Source organism: Leopardus geoffroyi, chromosome C1 (assembly GCF_018350155.1).
Source record: "Leopardus geoffroyi isolate Oge1 chromosome C1, O.geoffroyi_Oge1_pat1.0, whole genome shotgun sequence".
Taxonomy (NCBI): domain Eukaryota; kingdom Metazoa; phylum Chordata; class Mammalia; order Carnivora; family Felidae; genus Leopardus; species Leopardus geoffroyi.
In genome coordinates this window covers 34,672,258-34,688,738 of record NC_059328.1, presented here as the reverse complement: position 1 = coordinate 34,688,738, position 16,481 = coordinate 34,672,258, and the positions used below count along the sequence as shown (strand labels likewise).

Below are 16,481 nucleotides of genomic sequence, written 5' to 3'. Positions count from 1 at the left end.
CTGGTAGAATCCCGCAGGGAAGCCATCTGGTCCTGGAATCTTATTTGTTGGGAGATTTTTGATAACTGATTCAATTTCTTTGCTGGTTATGGGTCTGTTCAAGTTTTCTATTTCTTCCTGTTTGAGTTTTGGAAGCGTGTGGGTGCTTAGGAATTTGTCCATTTCTTCCAGGTTGTCCAATTTGGTGGCATATAATTTTTCATAGTATTCCCTGATAATTGCTTGTATCTCTGAGGGATTGGTTGTAATAATTACATTTTCATTCATGATTTTATCTATTTGGGTCATCTCCCTTTTCTTTTTGAGAAGCCTGGCTAGAGGTTTATCAATTTTGTTTATTTTTTCATAAAACCAACTCTTGGTTTCATTGATCTGCTCTACAGTTTTTTTAGATTCTATATTGTTTATTTCTGCTCTGATATTTATTATTTCTCTTCTTCTGCTGGGTTTGGAGTGTCTTTGCTGTTCTGCTTCTATTTCCTTCAGGTGTGCTGTTAGATTTTGTATTGGGGATTTTTCTTGTTTCTCGAGATAAGCCTGGATTGCAATGTATTTTCCTCTCAGGACTGCCTTCGCTGCACCCCAACACGTTTGGATTGTTGCATTTTCATTTTCATTTGTTTCCATATATTTTTTAATTTCTTCTCTAATTTCCTGGTTGACCCATTCATTCTTTAGTAGGGTGTTCTTTAACATCCATGCTTTGAGAGGTTTTCCAGACTTTTTCCTGTGGTTGATTTCAAGTTTCATAGCATTGTGGTCTGAAAGTATGCATGGTATGATCTCAATTCTTTTATACTTATGAAGGGTTGTTTTGTGACCCAATATGTGATCTATCTTGGAGAATGTTCCACGTGCACTCGAGAAGAAAGTATATTCTATTGCTTTAGGATGCAGAGTTCTAAATATATCTGTCAAGTCCATCTGATCCAATGTATCATTCAGGGCCCTTGTTTCTTTATTGATCCTGTGCATAGATGATCTATCCATTGTTGTAAGTGGAGTATTAAAGTCCCCTGCAATTACCACATTCTTATCAATAAGGTTGCTTATGTTTGTAATTGTTTTATATATTTGGGGGCTCCCATATTTGGCGCACAGACATTTATAATTGTTAGCTCTTCCTGATGGATAGACCCTGTAATTATTATATAATGCCCTTCTTCATCTCTTGTTACAGCCTTTAATTTAAAGTCTAGTTTGTCAGGTATAAGTATTGCTACTCCAGCTTTCTTTTGACTTCCAGTAGCATGATAGATAGTTCTCCATCCCCTCACTTTCAATCTGAAGGTGTCCTCAGGTCTAAAATGAGTCTCTTGTAGACAGCAAATAGATGGGTCTTGTTTTTTTATCCATTCTGATACCCTATGTCTTTTGGTTGGAGCATTTAGTCCATTTACATTCAGTATTATTATTGAAAGATATGGGTTTAAAGTCACTGTGACGTCTGTAGGTTTCATGCTTGTAGTGATGTCTCTGGTCCTTTGTGGTCCTTGCAACATTTCACTCACAGAATCCCCCTTAGGATTTCTTGTAGGGCTGGTTTAGTGGTGATGAATTCCTTCAGTTTTTGTTTGTTTGGGAAGACCTTTATCTCTCCTGTTCTGAATGACAGACTTGCTGGATAAAGGATTCTCAGCTGCATATTTTTTCTGTTCATCACATTGAAGATTTCCTGCCATTCCTTTCTGACCTGCCAAGTTTCCGTAGTTAGGTCTGCCACTAGTCTTATGGGTCTCCCTTTATAAGTTAGAGCCTGTTTATCCCTAACTGCTTTCAGAATTTTCTCTTTATCCTTGTATTTTGCCAGTTTCACTATGATATGTCGTGCAGAAGATTGATTCAAGTTATGCCTGAAGGGAGTTCTTTGTGTCTCTTGGATTTCCATGCCTTTTTCCTTCCCGAGATCAGGCAAGTTCTCAGCTATGATTTATTCAAGTACACCTTCAGTCCCTTTCTCTCTCTCTTCCTCTTCTGGAATTCCTATTATACGGATATTGTTCTGTTTGATTGCATCACTTAGTTCTCTAATTCTCCCCTCATACTCCTGGATTTTTTTTAATCTCTCTTTTTCTCAGCTTCTCTTTTTCCATAATTTTATCTTGTAATTCACCTATTCTCTCCTCTGCCTCTTCAATCTGTGCTATGGCTGCCTCCATTTTATTTTGCACCTCATTTAGAGCATTTTTTAATTCCTCATGACTATTTCTTAGTCCCTTGATCTCTGTAGCAATAGATTCTCTGCTGTCCTCTATACTTTTTTCAAGCCCAGCGATTAACTTTATGACTGTTATTCTAAATTCTTGTTCCATTATATTGCTTAAATTGTTTTTGATCAATTCGTTAGCTGTCTCTATTTCCTGGAGTTTCTTTTGAAGAGAGTTATTCTGTTTCGTCATTTTGGATAGTCCCTGGAGTGATGAGGAACTGCAGGGCACTTCTCCTGTGCTGTCTGGAGTAACTTGTGTTGGTGGGCGGGGCCGCAGTCAGACCTGATGTCTGCCCGCAGCCACCGCTGGGCCCACAGTCAGACTGGTATGTACCTTCTCTTCCCCTCTCCCAGGGGCAGGGCTCACTGTGGAGTAGCGTGGCCCCTGTCTGGGCTACTTGCACACTGCCAGGCTTGTGGTGCTGCTTCTATGGGATCTAGCATATTGGCCGGGGTGGATCCGCAAGGTGTACAGGGGCGGGAGGAGCAGGCTTAGCTCGCTTTGCCTTGGGTGGTCCCCTGTGGGAGGGGCCCTGTGGCACCAGGAGGTAGGCAGACAGGTCGGAGGGATGGATCCACAGAAGCACAGCACCGGGTGCTTGCTCAGTGCAAGCAAGTTCGGATGGGAACTGACTCCCTTTGGGATTTTGGCTGGGGGATGGGAGAGGGAGATGGTGCTTGCCAACGCCTTTGTTCTCCTCTGAGCTGAGCTCTGTCTTCCAGGGCTCAACACCTCTCCCTCCCGGTGTCCTCTCGCCCTCCTGCTCTTGGAGCAAAGCTGTTGACTTTTAACATTCCAGATGTTAAGTCCCGCTGGCTGTCAGAACTCACCCAGTCCGGTGCCCCCGCTTTTGCAAGCCAGACTTGGGGGCTCTGCCTTGCTGGGCGGGCTGCCCCTCCACCGCCCGGGCTCCCTCCCGCCAGTCCCTATAGCATGCACCGCCTCTCTGCCTTTCCTACCCTCTTCCGTGGGCCTCTTGTCTACGCTTGGCTCTGGAGAGTCTGTTCTGCTAGTCTTCTGGCGGTTTTCTCGATCTCAGGGTCACGAGTTCAAGCCCCGCATTGAGTGTTGAGATTGCTTAAATAAATAAACTTAAAAAAAATCAACCTTTGGAAAGACTAATCATGAAAAGATTATGCTATTTTATTTATTTTATTTTTATTTTTATTTTATAATTTTTATGTTATTTTATATGTGCAGCTAAAACTTAAGGAAATGTAATGAAATTGTAAAAGCCACCTTAAAGGGATAAATAAAGTTTCCTGGATTTATAAATAGAATGTTAAGAAATATTAGAACAATACAAATTTAAATGGAATTATGTGAATATGAAACAGTATAAGTATTTTTAAAAGAATGATATAATCGGTATATGAAATAAAAGCTTGAGGAAGAACTGGGCTTTTAACCGTTATAGCTTTAAAGAATAAGACACTGGGGCGCCTGCGTGGCTCAGTCTGTTAAGCCTCCGACTTCGGCTCAGGTCATGATCTCACAGTTTGTGTGTTGGAGCCCCACATCAGGCTCTGTGCTGACCGCTTGCTCGGAGCCTGGAGCCTGCTTCAGATTCTGTCTCCATGGGGCGCCTGGGTGGCGCAGTCGGTTAAGCGTCCGACTTCAGCCAGGTCACGATCTCGCGGTCCGTGAGTTTGAGCCCCGCGTCGGGCTCTGGGCTGATGGCTCAGAGCCTGGAGCCTGTTTCCGATTCTGTGTCTCCCTCTCTCTCTGCCCCTCCCCCGTTCATGCTCTGTCTCTCTCTGTCCCCAAAATAAATAAACGTTGAAAAAAAAATTTAAAAAAAAAAAAAAAAAAAAAAAAAAAAAAAAAGAAAAAAAGATTCTGTCTCCTTCTCTCTCTGCCCCTCCCCCGCTCACGCTTTGTCTCACTCTGTTCCTCAAAAATATATAAATGTAAAAAAAAAAAAAGAAAACTAAAAAAACAAAAAAACTGTACCTGCTTACATAAGACATTAACCTTGTGAGATGCTGGGTGACGGATCCATGAGAACACTGTGCACTATCACTGCAAGTCTCTGGAAATGGAAAATTAATTCAAAATAAGAAATTAAAAAAAAAAACTTAAAAAAAAAAAAAGGACACGTCATCATCCTTTTGCCTTATTACCAATTTTATATGATTTCTCTTACAAGTCCCCGGTTGGGGCCACAAATATTCTCCAAAGATTATTCTTGACCATGGCAAAACTCTGGCCTCACAGTATCTGGCCTGATTCATTTACATCAAGCAGCAGTAAAGTCTACTTGTAGCCTGGTCAGCAGACCTAGGGCAACGTGGCACTGAGCAGCTAACCAGGCCAGAGAAGTAAACTCTGTCCAGAGATTTCATAAGGAATCTACAATTCGACTTTTATTTTATTTTTTAAATTTTTTTAACAATGTATTTATTTTGAGAGAGAGTCGAGGAGGGGCAGAGAGAGAGAGGAAGAAAGAGAGAATCCCAAGCAGGCTCCACACTGTCAGCGCAAAGCCCAATGCAGCGCTCGATCCCATGACCCTGGGATCGTGACCTGAGCTGAGATCCAAAGTTGGACGCTCAACCGAGTGAGTCACCCAGGCACCCCAACAAAGCTGTTTTGTTTTTTTTTCAAAGCTGTTTAAAAAAAATTTTTTTAAGCATAAAATGATGTGTTCAACTAAATTGAAGGATAATTCTGACAAACTCTTTGATATCAACAGTAATTAGGTTCTGTAATATGTCAGCTTAAATAAAATTCCCAAGATCCTTAATTACCTTTAAAGCCAAAGGTAAATATTAAGTAATAATTTTTAGTTATCTGGATAATTTCTAAGTAAGATAGAATGCTCAAACATTGGCCACTAAGTGTAGAAGCGTAGTATATATCTAGCTTTGTTTCTTTCTTTCTTTCTTTCTTTCTTTCTTTCTTTCTTTCTTTCTCTTTCCTTCAGCTTTATTCTCTGATTGGACTTCTCCAGGACAGACAGCTACAGTCACCCTGTGCATCCGTTTCCTCCCACCAAAAGCAGACATCTCCAGGGCATTTTTCCTTCAAGCACTAAACCACTCAGTCCTCCAAGCATCCCCGGGAACAGGAGAGATGTTTAAAAGAGGGCTGTCTTTTCTCAGTGGTGAGGAGCGGGGTCTGAGGGCCAGAGAGAAGGCAAAGCCACACAATGCCCGGGGCGGCCCTGTCACAGGCTATCCACAGGGTGCAGTGGCGGCTTCTTGTCTGGCTTTAGGGAGAATCGCCGCCTTAGCTGTCCTGTGCCCATTCTCAGTTGAGTTCTCCCTAGGTTCTGCTGAGGTCCCACACTCTTAGGGGTGAGAAGTGCCCACAGCAAGCCGTCCCTGTCACAAAAGAGCTGAGTGATGTGCTGATAACAATGGACCACACACAGTCTTCAGTCTGGATGGCGTGTAAGCACTGCCCCAGCTGGCCTGAGGCCAAAGGCCATACCTGACTCCCAGTCTGAACCGCCCTCCTTAACGTCCACCTGTTTCTTACTTTTATATGTTATGCAGTAGTTAAAACTTTCATTTTAATTGCCATTTTAAGAAGGTATAAAAGGGATGTGTCTGGCAGTGGGGGATTCTTTCATGTGTTCGTATAAACTACAGATTGTGTGATATTGTGATTTATAATTAGAGATATATATTTGGTTTTCCTTCCATTTCAGGCACAGAGGTCCCAAAACCCTTGGAATTTCTTAAATGAGAGTGATAAAGCTGTCTTTTGTTATGCTAATGAAATAACTTTTGAAAAACCCCTAGGTCACCTAAGGATGGGGGCTGGTCATCAGAGGACACAATCAGGTGACTGGAGGAGTGGGACTTTTGGTCCTGTGCCCCTGACCTCCGGGGAGGGGACAGGGCCTGGAGGTTGACCAATGACCAATGATTTAATCACTCATGCCTCTGTAAGGAAGCCTCCATGGAAACCCAAAAGGACAGGGTCCACAAGAGCTTCTGGGTTGGTGAACACATGGAAATTTGGGGAGAGCAGAGTGCCTGGAGAGGGCTTGGAAGCCTGCCCTGTGCATCTCTTCCATCTGGCTGTTCCTGAGTTATATCCTTTTTACAATAAACCTGTGATCTAGTTAGTAAAATGCTTTCCTCTAAGTTCTGTGAGCCATTCTAGCAAATTAACTGAACCTGAGGAAGGAATCATGCCAATCAGTCAGAAGTGCCAGTAACGTTCTAGATTTGGGACTGGCTTCTGCGGTTGGGGTGGTGGGAGCAGTCATGTAGAGTCCTACCTTGTGGGGGAACCTTGTGTTAAACCCTTAACTTGTGGAATCTGAGGCTACCTTTGGGTAGATAGTGTCAGAATTCAGTTGAATTTTGGACACACTAATGGTGTCCGAGAATTCCTCGTTGGTGTGGGGAAGTGGGCACAAATGTACCCACAAATGTTGGACTTGGATCCAGGAACCTAAAAGAATTTTTTTTTTTTTTTTTTTTTTTTTTAAATTTTTGGGACAGAGAGAGACAGAGCATGAACGGGGGAGGGGCAGAGAGAGAGGGAGACACAGAATCGGAAACAGGCTCCAGGCTCCGAGCCATCAGCCCAGAGCCTGACGCGGGGCTCGAACTCACGGACCGCGAGATCGCGACCTGGCTGAAGTCGGACGCTTAACCGACTGCGCCACCCAGGCGCCCCTAAAAGAATTTTTTTTAATGTTTGTAAATGATAGATGGTTCTCAGTGTCCTACCTCCCTGTTCCGTCTGTGCAGCAGAACCTAGACCTTCAGTAAAAGTTATAATAGAGGAGATTGGGACTGTACCAGGAGCAACAGGGCCAGAGCAGTCTATTGTGTCTTAGAATGTTCAGCTCCACAATTCTCTTCATGAGAAACTAAAAACAAATCTGAAAAGTGAAATAAACTAAAAATTATGTTTGTATTACACTCTACACTGGTAAAATCAGGAAAAAGGCATATTTTCTTTCTTTCTTTTTTATTAGTTTATTCCCTACAGGTCTGTTAGAGGGTATCTGTGTGCCTGGCATGCCCCCTAGCTTCTGGAGATGGCCAGCAATCCTTTGCAAGCTTTGGCTTGTAGACGCACCCCTTAAATCTCACGTGGCCTTTTTCTCTGTTTTCACATGGACTTCTCCTCTGGGTCTTTTCTGCTTGTTCATTCTCTTTTTTATTTTTTAAATTCTTTTTAATGTTTTTTAAAATTTATTTTTGAGAGAGAGACAGAGACAGAGAGACAGAGTGTGGGCAGGGGAGGGGCAGAGAGAGAGGGAGACACAGAATCCGAAGCAGACTCCAGGCTCTGAGTTGTCAGCACAGAGCCCGACGCAGGGTTCCAACTCACAAACCGCGAGATTATAACCTCTGCCAAAATCGGACAATTAACCACTTAACTGACAGAGCCACCCAGGCGCCCAAACAAAAGGCATATTTTCTAAGGTAAACTTTTAAGTCAGTCTGACTTGTGCAAGCATTCAATCTTGCTTGATTGCATAAACTCGGGTTTTCCAGAAACTTGCTCGGGGGTAGCAGTTTCTATGAGAAAATGTTTTGTTTTGTTTAACCCCTTTAAAGTATTAGAAGTTCAGCTTTTTCGTTTTCAGGGAGTTTGAGCAATATTGGATTTATGTAAGCTGGTGTTAGTCTCTATAAGCCAATCAGAACGAACATCTTTTAATTCGAAAGTCTTTGTAATCTAATTTGTTAATACCCTTAGGAGATAAGAAAATACTCCACACCCATACAATCAGATTTAAGGCTTTTCTAATTTTTTTTTTAAGTTTTATTTATTTAAGTGATCTCTATACCCAACATGGGGCTCGAACTCACGACCCCAAGATCAAGCATCAAGTGTCACATGCTCTTCTGATTGAGCCAGCCAGGCACCTCAGGCTTTTCTCATTTCTAACAAACCAGATTCTCCGTCACATCTCACCCAACAGAAAGAGCTCATCATTCACCTGGCAGAGACCAATGGTCAAACATAAAACCAGATTCCTGACCATCACTGCTCCCGTGGGGAAAATTCACCACCACAATTTACCACCACAATTAGGCTCTTGTGTACATACTGTGCCCTCGGCAATGCAGTCCACAGTGGTCTGATATCTTCTGTTCACCGACCAGCTATTGGAAAGGGACAGAGCCCAAAACACAAGCTCGACAAGTCACAGACAGACAGACCTGGCCAATATCCAGACACAAAAACAAAGAATCAAAAGGGAATAAAAGAGGAGAAAGAGTCAGCAAAAACGAAGTTCCTGGAGCTTGCTCTAGAGAGTGGGGAAAAGACAAGCCCATGGGTTTCTACTGCTCATCTTAATAGAAGGCAACTGGGTGGCTCTTCCACTGCTGAGTTCCCAGCACTGATAAAAGGGCAGGAAACTTTCAGAATCTCTGAGCAAAGCTTTCTTTTCTTTTTTTTTTTTTTTTTTTTTTAATTTTCTTTAATGTCTATTTATTTTTGAGAGAGAGAGAGACAGACAGAATGTGAGCAGGGGAGAGGCAGAAAGAGAGGGAGACACAGAATCCGAAGCAGGCTCCAGGCTCTGAGCTGTCAGCACAGAGCCCAAACTCACAAACTTCGAGATCATGACCTGAGCTGAAGTCAGACACTTAACCGACTGAGCCACCCAGGCACCTCTCTGAGCAAAGCTTTCTTAGTATGGCTTTCTCTGACTTTTGAAACCTCTAAGCTCACTATTAGGTAAGGTCAGAAGAACACACATCAAGGTTGTGGGAAAAGAAACTCTAAACATCAGCATTAACCTTAAAAAAACTAAAACTGCCGGTTATTCTATCAGGAAAAAAAAAAAAAACGGTTTATTCGGGAATAGCAGAGAATCGCAATCCGGGACAAACAAGCTACTGGACAGCCATAGGCAAGGCCAGAGAGCAGAAGGGAGGAACGCTGGTTTAGAGGGGAAAAGGAAGTCCATTGGCGTGAACTAGGAGTTCAAAGTGTAGCGGCTTTTCATTGGCTGAGTTGTGACGGTCTCTCCGTGGGGGGGGCTGTTGCGAGGGGAGGAGGAAACCTTTCTTGCTCCTCCTGGGATAGTAAAGTAGTAGCTAAAGAAGTGAGGACTTGCAAGGTACATCTCTTCCTGTTGCGGCCGGCCGTTGACCGCTGCACACTCCCACTCCTCCGAGCGGGAGAGCGCCCCCTTCTGGCCTCCCAACTCCATTCTAAAGGCTGCTTCCCTTCATTAATTGTGACAGCAGGTAACTGGCTGGTTGGATGGTCTGAAATTCAATTGGGGCACAAACATGAAACTTTTATTGTTTTCTAATCACTGCCTCCGACCTCACTTGCCACATTTCCCTTTCCAATGCCTTAACAATATCTTGAGTAGGCTCATTAGCTCCTGGTCATTCAGTGCAATTTAAAACTCTAGTCTCCTATTCATCAATCCATTACCATCATCATTACAGTCCCACCTCTGTTCTCATCTCCATCAACCCCCACCCTTCCTCCTTTCCATCCTAAAGAGGATCATCTCTGCAGCCAGATAAATCAGAGGTAACTGTCCATTTCCAGCTCCTTTCTTCTGCTCTGTTTGAATAAAAAAGCAATGCTGAACAGATAAAGAATTGAATAAAGGGGCAGACCACACCTCTTCCCTTCTCTAAGTATATGTGGTAAAACCTGACCTGTGGGGGAGAGAGGGAGGAACGGGAAAGAGGCTCAGATGTACTGGACTTGAGTTCTGTTACTCCATAAATAATTTCTTACTCTTGTTGCCTCTTCCAGTCTCTGACTTCACCTTAGATTCTCTCTTTGTGTTTTTGTCCTCACGTCTCTCTCAGGGTTGTTTTATTTCCTTTCTACTTCCTCCTACTCCCCATTCCGTTTTCTACCCTTCCCTGTAATCACCTTGAACAGTGCAGAAGTTCTATCTGAAATCTAATTTGAGTAACTTTTTTTGAAGGGCCCATATTGACTCGATTTGAGTGTGCTCCTTATATAAACTGAGTTACTAAATCTCCGAGGAGAAATGTCCCCTGATGATGCTTGTAGCCTAAGGCATTCTCCCAGCTCTCATTAGGGCACTTCTTACAGCCATTGCTACACTTGTTCAGGGAGACTCTGGCTCCAGACTTTGGAGAAAAACACTTCCAAGGAAGGTAGTAATTTATGTGATGAGGCCCCCGGGACTGGCTAGTCCTCTTGACCAATGGTAGGTATGTGCTTCCTTTGTTTAAACCCATATTTCTCCATTGGCCAGTCCCTGCATCAATACCAAATGGACTTAATTACAAAAGATTTCTAATTGATTTCTACAATAGATTTCTATTGTTCACTGGTGGTGTAGGACATAGCACCTTGTTTTTCTCGGGAGGTAATTGGTAATTCTTAGCCCTTTTTATTTCCACAAATATTTTACAATATTCTTGTCATGTTGGGATTTTTTTTCTCTTTTGAGACTGCAATGACTCTATAAATCCACGTGGAGAAATTTGATACATTTAAAATATTGACTCTTCCAGACCATATTATATCTTTCCATCTATTTAGATCTCCTGCAATGTCTCTTATTAGAGCTTTATCATTTTCCCAGAAGAGATCTTACACCTATTTGGTAGACTTATTCCTAGTGAGGATGTTTCAGAATGGTGTGTGGGGAGGGGGGGGGGTTGGAGCCGACAGACAAGAAAGAATTCTTGGGGACGTCTTTGGTGCAAAAAAAAGTGATTTTATTAAAGCATGGGGACAGGATCCGTGGACAGGAAGAGCTGCACTGGGGTTATGAAGAGTGACTGATTATATACCTTCAGGTTGGGAAGGGGTTAGAGACAGCATAAGTCTCTAAGAAATTTTGGAAGCAAGGTTTCCAGCACCTTGAGGGGATAGTTGTTGTTAGGAAAACGTCATTTATTACTGTTTAGTAAAACCTCATCATGGGACCCTTCAGAAGATGTATATCAGGGATCATACGCTTGGAGTATAATTGCCAACATGTAATTGGGGGCTAAAGATAAAGGAGGTTTGCAAAGGAATTTTTATGTGTTTAAGGAGACTCACAGGATGCTGGGCAGAGTGGGGGGGGAGGTCAGGATAATGTTAAGTGAAGATTCCCTTTCCCCCCCTAGCAAAGTGTTATCATTGAAGCAGCTGAGCTCCTAGAGGAAGGTCACTCTGCTTATTTCAAGGACTTGTCAATGGGCTGTAGGCAGTAAGGGAATTTAATTTTTCGTTTGCCTTTGTTTCCCACATCACCATGGCAAGCACTTAAACCTACTTACATCTTTTTTTTTAATTTTTTTAAAATGTTTATTCATTTTGATAGAGCACGAGTGAGGGAAGGGCAGAGAGAGATGGAGACACAGAATCCAAAGCAGGCTTCAGGCTCTGAGCTGCCAGCACAGAGCCCGACGTGGGGCTCGAACTCAAGAACTGTGAGATCATGACCTGAGCCGAAGTCAGATGCTTAACCGACTGAGCCACCCAGGTGCCCCAAACCTCCTTACATCTTGATGAGGGTGATATTAAGGCTCCAGGAAATGGAGTCCATAGGTTTCTGGAGATTAGGCTATGGATAAGATTGCCTTTTTCTTGCACTTTACTAAGTTTTCTGTACACTGAAGGTGATTCCTGTCCTGAATGACTGATGTCTGTCAGTCAATCATTTGTTTTCTTTCCTTTCCTTGGTTCTTGGGCATCCAGGAGTGTCAGAGGAATATCACACATATCCTACCTGGGGTGGGGGTGCTGTTAGCCTGTGCTTTGCTCTCAGCTTGCCTTATGCTCCCTCATCACTACGATTTCATTTTTTTTAATGCCATTGTGAATTGTTTTCAATTTCAATTCTGGTTTCTTACAGGAATATAGAAATACAATTGATTTTTATGTTGATTTCATATCTAGCCACTATACTGAATTATAATAATTTTTAGATTATTTAAGGTTTTTAAATATAGATAATCATAGCATCTGGAATGATACTGGCTTTATTTCTTCCTTTCCAATCATTCATCTTTTATTTCATTTTGTTCCTTTTTATACCCTGCATCCTTTTTATACCTCAAGTACAACGTTAAACTGAAGTAATGGTTTTAGGCATCCATGGCTTGTTCCTGTCTCAAAAAGTTTTGCTGCTCGCTATGGGGTTTTTGCAAATAGCTTTTATCAGGTTAGACATGTCATTTTAGTCTTAGTTTGCTAGACGTTTTCATGAGTGGTATTAAGCTTTATCCAATGCTTTTTCTGCCTATTGATATGGTGTACTAAGGGAGTTTAAAATTTTTTCCATCTGTGTTTATGGGTGATATTGGCCTATAATTTTCCTTCCTCAAAGTGTCCTTGTCAGGTTTTGGTATCGAGGTTATGCAGGCCTCATAAAATGACTAATGGAGAGCATCCCCTCTTCATTAGTCCTCCGGAAACATTTATAATTGTGTTTTCTGGGATGTTTGGTGGCCTCACGGGTGGCAGTCACACTGATACAAACTTCCTCCTGCAGTGGCTCTCCTGTGATAGCTTCTTCCTAAAAACAGGCAATAACATTCTCTAACGCCCAGCCAATCAGCTATGAAATACCCCTTCTTCTGATCATATAATCCTTAATAAACACCCCGGTTAAATCCTGCCCGTTTCCAGTTCCTGCAACGAGAGAAGCTCGTGATGGCTTTGCAGTCATCACCAATTTAAAAACATTTTATGTTAATTTCTCCCCAAATACCCATCTTGACAGGTCAGTGAGATTCGCCAGGAAAGTTCCACATGGGAAGTTTTGGTTTCAGCAGGAGGGTGTGAAGAGGTTCCCTCTGCCTTTCGCACACTGTGCGCACAAGTTGAACTTGTTAGCCTTGCTCCAGCGTATTCCTTCGCTGCTTGTGAATGTTATGATCTATATTTTTCCTTGTTCTACTTGAAGTGATGTATAATTATAGACCACTGTGGAAAATTTTTTCCACCTCCAGAGGAGAAAACATTTCTAACTGTCCTTATACTATGTTACATGCCTTACCTTTTGTTGTAGTTACCTTTAAAAAAAAAAAAAAAAAAAGGCGTATGATCCTTCAAAACTCTTAAACTGACTTTCCACCTGGAAATGCCCTAGCTCTTTGCTACTTCAAGTGTGGTTCATGAACTAGCAATATAGGCATCACATGAGAGCTTGTGAAAAATGCAGAATCTCTGGGATGCCTCGTGGCTTAGTCGGTTGAGCGTCCAAAGATGGCTCAGGTCATGATCTCACAGTTTGTGAGTTCGAGACCGGCATCAGGCTCTGTGCTGACAGTTCAGGGCCTGGAGCCTGTTTCAGATTCTGTGTCTCCCTCTCTCTCTCTCTGCCCCTCCCCCGCTCATGCTGACTCTCTCTCAAAATAAATAAACATAGGGGCGCCTGGGTAGTTCAGTTGGTTAAGCGTCCAACTTCAGCTCAGGTCATGATCTCACAGCCTGTGAGTTCAAGCCCCGCGTCGGGCCCTGTGCCGACAGCTCAGAGCCTGGAGCCTGCTTCGGATTCTGTGTCTCCTTCGCTCTGCCCCTACCCTGCTCACACTCTGTCTCTCTCACTCTCAAAAATGAATACATGTTAAGAAGAATTTTTTTTAATAATAAATAAATAAACATTAGAAAAAAAAGTTTTTTTAAATGCAGGATCTCTAGTCCCTCCCCAGAACTGTGGAATCAAAATCTTCATTTTAGCAAGATCCCCAGGGGATTTGTGGGCTTCTAACATTTTAGAAGCACTGCTGTGGCTGATGCCAATTACCCTTCCCAGGCCACACCGCTGCTTTTGTCCTCCTCCATCAATGCATTTTTTCCAGTGATCAGGTCTGCCAAATTCAAACACGAGGAGACTGACGTCATGAAAATGTGAGATTGTGCTTTGTTTCGGGGGTTCCTTCAAATCCTTTATAAGCTCTGCTTGTTTTTAAAACACTTCTACTGTGAAATGTAACACACACATAAAAGTGCATAAAATGTAAATGTAAAGGACTTATTCTAATGTGAACATCCATTAACTATCACCCAAATAAAAAAATAGAACTTAATTAGCACCCAAAAGCAGCCCCTCACCCACAAAAGACTTCTTTCCAGACCATATGCCCCTTTGTATCCCCAGAGGTAACTATGATCCTGAATTTCATGTGTATGTCTCTAAATAATATAGTTTAGTTTGACTTGTTTTTTGACCTCTATATAAATGGACTCCTTTATATAGTGTTTCGTGCACTCAATCCGTAAGATCCATTTGTGACACTGTAGCACATTTTTATCGCTGAAGAGTTTTCCATATGAATATGAATATGTTACAATATATTTATCTCTTCTGCTGTTGATGCACAATAATAAGGTTGTTGAGGTTATAGTCAAAATGATGCTATGATTGGTTTTATACAAATATTCTGGTGAACATGTGCTCAGATCCTCCTAAGGAAGTGAGCCCAAATTATTTTGCTCACTTACCCCTAAAGACTTGAAAAATGTATGTATTCTCTCACACATTTTTTTTTTAATTTTTTTTTTCAACGGTTATTTATTTTTGGGACAGAGAGAGACAGAGCATGAACGGGGGAGGGGCAGAGAGAGAGGGAGACACAGAATCGGAAGCAGGCTCCAGGCTCTGAGCCATCAGCCCAGAGCCCGACGCGGGGCTCGAACTCACGGACCGCGAGATCGTGACCTGGCTGAAGTCGGACGCTTAACCGACTGCGCCACCCAGGCGCCCCTCTCACACATTTTTAATAGACTTCATTTTTTTAGAACAGTTTTAAAGTCACACACACAGAGAGTTCCCATGTAAATAAATACCTCCTACCCCTTCACATGTACAACCTCCTCCATTATCAACATGCCACATCACAGTGGTAATATTTGCTACAGTCGATGTACCTACGTTGACACATCATTATCACCCAAAGACCGTAGTTTACATTATGGTTCACTCCTGGGGTTGCACAGTTTATTGGTCTTGACAAATGTATGGTGACATGTAACCATTGTTACAGTATACAGAATGGTTTCACTATCCTAAAAATTGTCACATATTTTTAAGTCGATATTTAAAATGTTCATTGTAAGTGAAATAGTTGCAAAGGATTTAATTTCTGGAACACCACAAACATCGGCATTTTATTTTATTTATTTTAAACTTTTTAATGTTTATTTATATTTTAGAGAGAGAAGGAGAGTGTGTGTGAGCTGCAGAGTGGCAGAGAGAGAGGGAGACACAGAATCCAAAGCAGGCTCCAGGCTCCAAGCTGTCAGCACAGAGCTCAATGCGGGGCTCCAACCCACAAACTGTGAGATTCTGACCTGAGCTGAAGTCGGACGCTTAACCGACTGAGCCACCCAGGCGCCCCTAAACATTAGCCTTTTAAAATAAAGCTATTACAGCACTCTTTTAACACCATCTACATACCAACAAACTAAACACTTGCAATTTTTTATTTTTTGTTTTCAAATAATGTCAGATTTACAGAACAGTTGCAAGAATGATGCAAAAAATTCCTACATACCCTTCACTCAGATTCTTCAAATATTAACATCTTATCACATTTGCTTTATCTATCTATCCCTAAGTACTTTAGTGCATATTTCCTAAAGATAAGGACATTCTGTTATATAATCACAATATAAATATCATAATAAAGAAATTAGTACCGATACAATGCTAAATGGCCTTGTTCCAATTTTGCCAATTGTCCAAATAATATTCATTCTAAGCAAGGAAAATCCAGGACCATGAGTTACATTCAGTTGTTATGCTACAAAGCCTTATTCTGGAACAATTCCTCAGTCTTTCTTTGTCCTTCATGACCTTAACATTTTTGAAGAATACAACCAACTTACTCCATGCAATATCCTTTAATTTGAGTCTGTTTGATGTTTCCTCGTGATTAATTAAGATTATGCATTTTTTGGCAGGAATACCAGGTAAGAATGTTGTGCCGTTCTCACTGCATTGTATCAGGAGACACATGATTCTATGTGTCCTTTTACTAGTGATGTTAATATTATCACAAATTTCTCCATTACAAAAATAAAAAATAAAAATACAATTTTATTTCTATGCTAAAAATATTTTGATTGATATCCTAAGAAAGGGGAGAAGATGAAATCATATAAAATGCTCAGTACGGGGCGCCTGAGTGGCTCAGTCGGTTAAGCACCAGACTCTTAATTCGGTTCAGGTTATTATCTCAGGGTTGTGAGATTCACCCTTGCGTTGGGCTCTGTGCTGAGCATGAAGCTTGCTTAAGTTTCTCTCACTCCTTCTCTTTCTGCCCCTCTTTCACTTGTATGCACGTGCGCCCTCTTTCTCTCCTTCTCAAAAAAATAAAATTAAATGGTCGGTAAAACTAC

General features: G+C 41.9%; 1 long non-coding RNA gene across 2 annotated transcripts in view; it reads left to right on the top strand.

The window, feature by feature from the left end:
* Positions 1–16,481, top strand: part of LOC123599967 — a 42,973-nt gene that overhangs the window by 13,829 nt on the left and 12,663 nt on the right. The gene's annotated exons all lie outside the window — the stretch shown is intronic.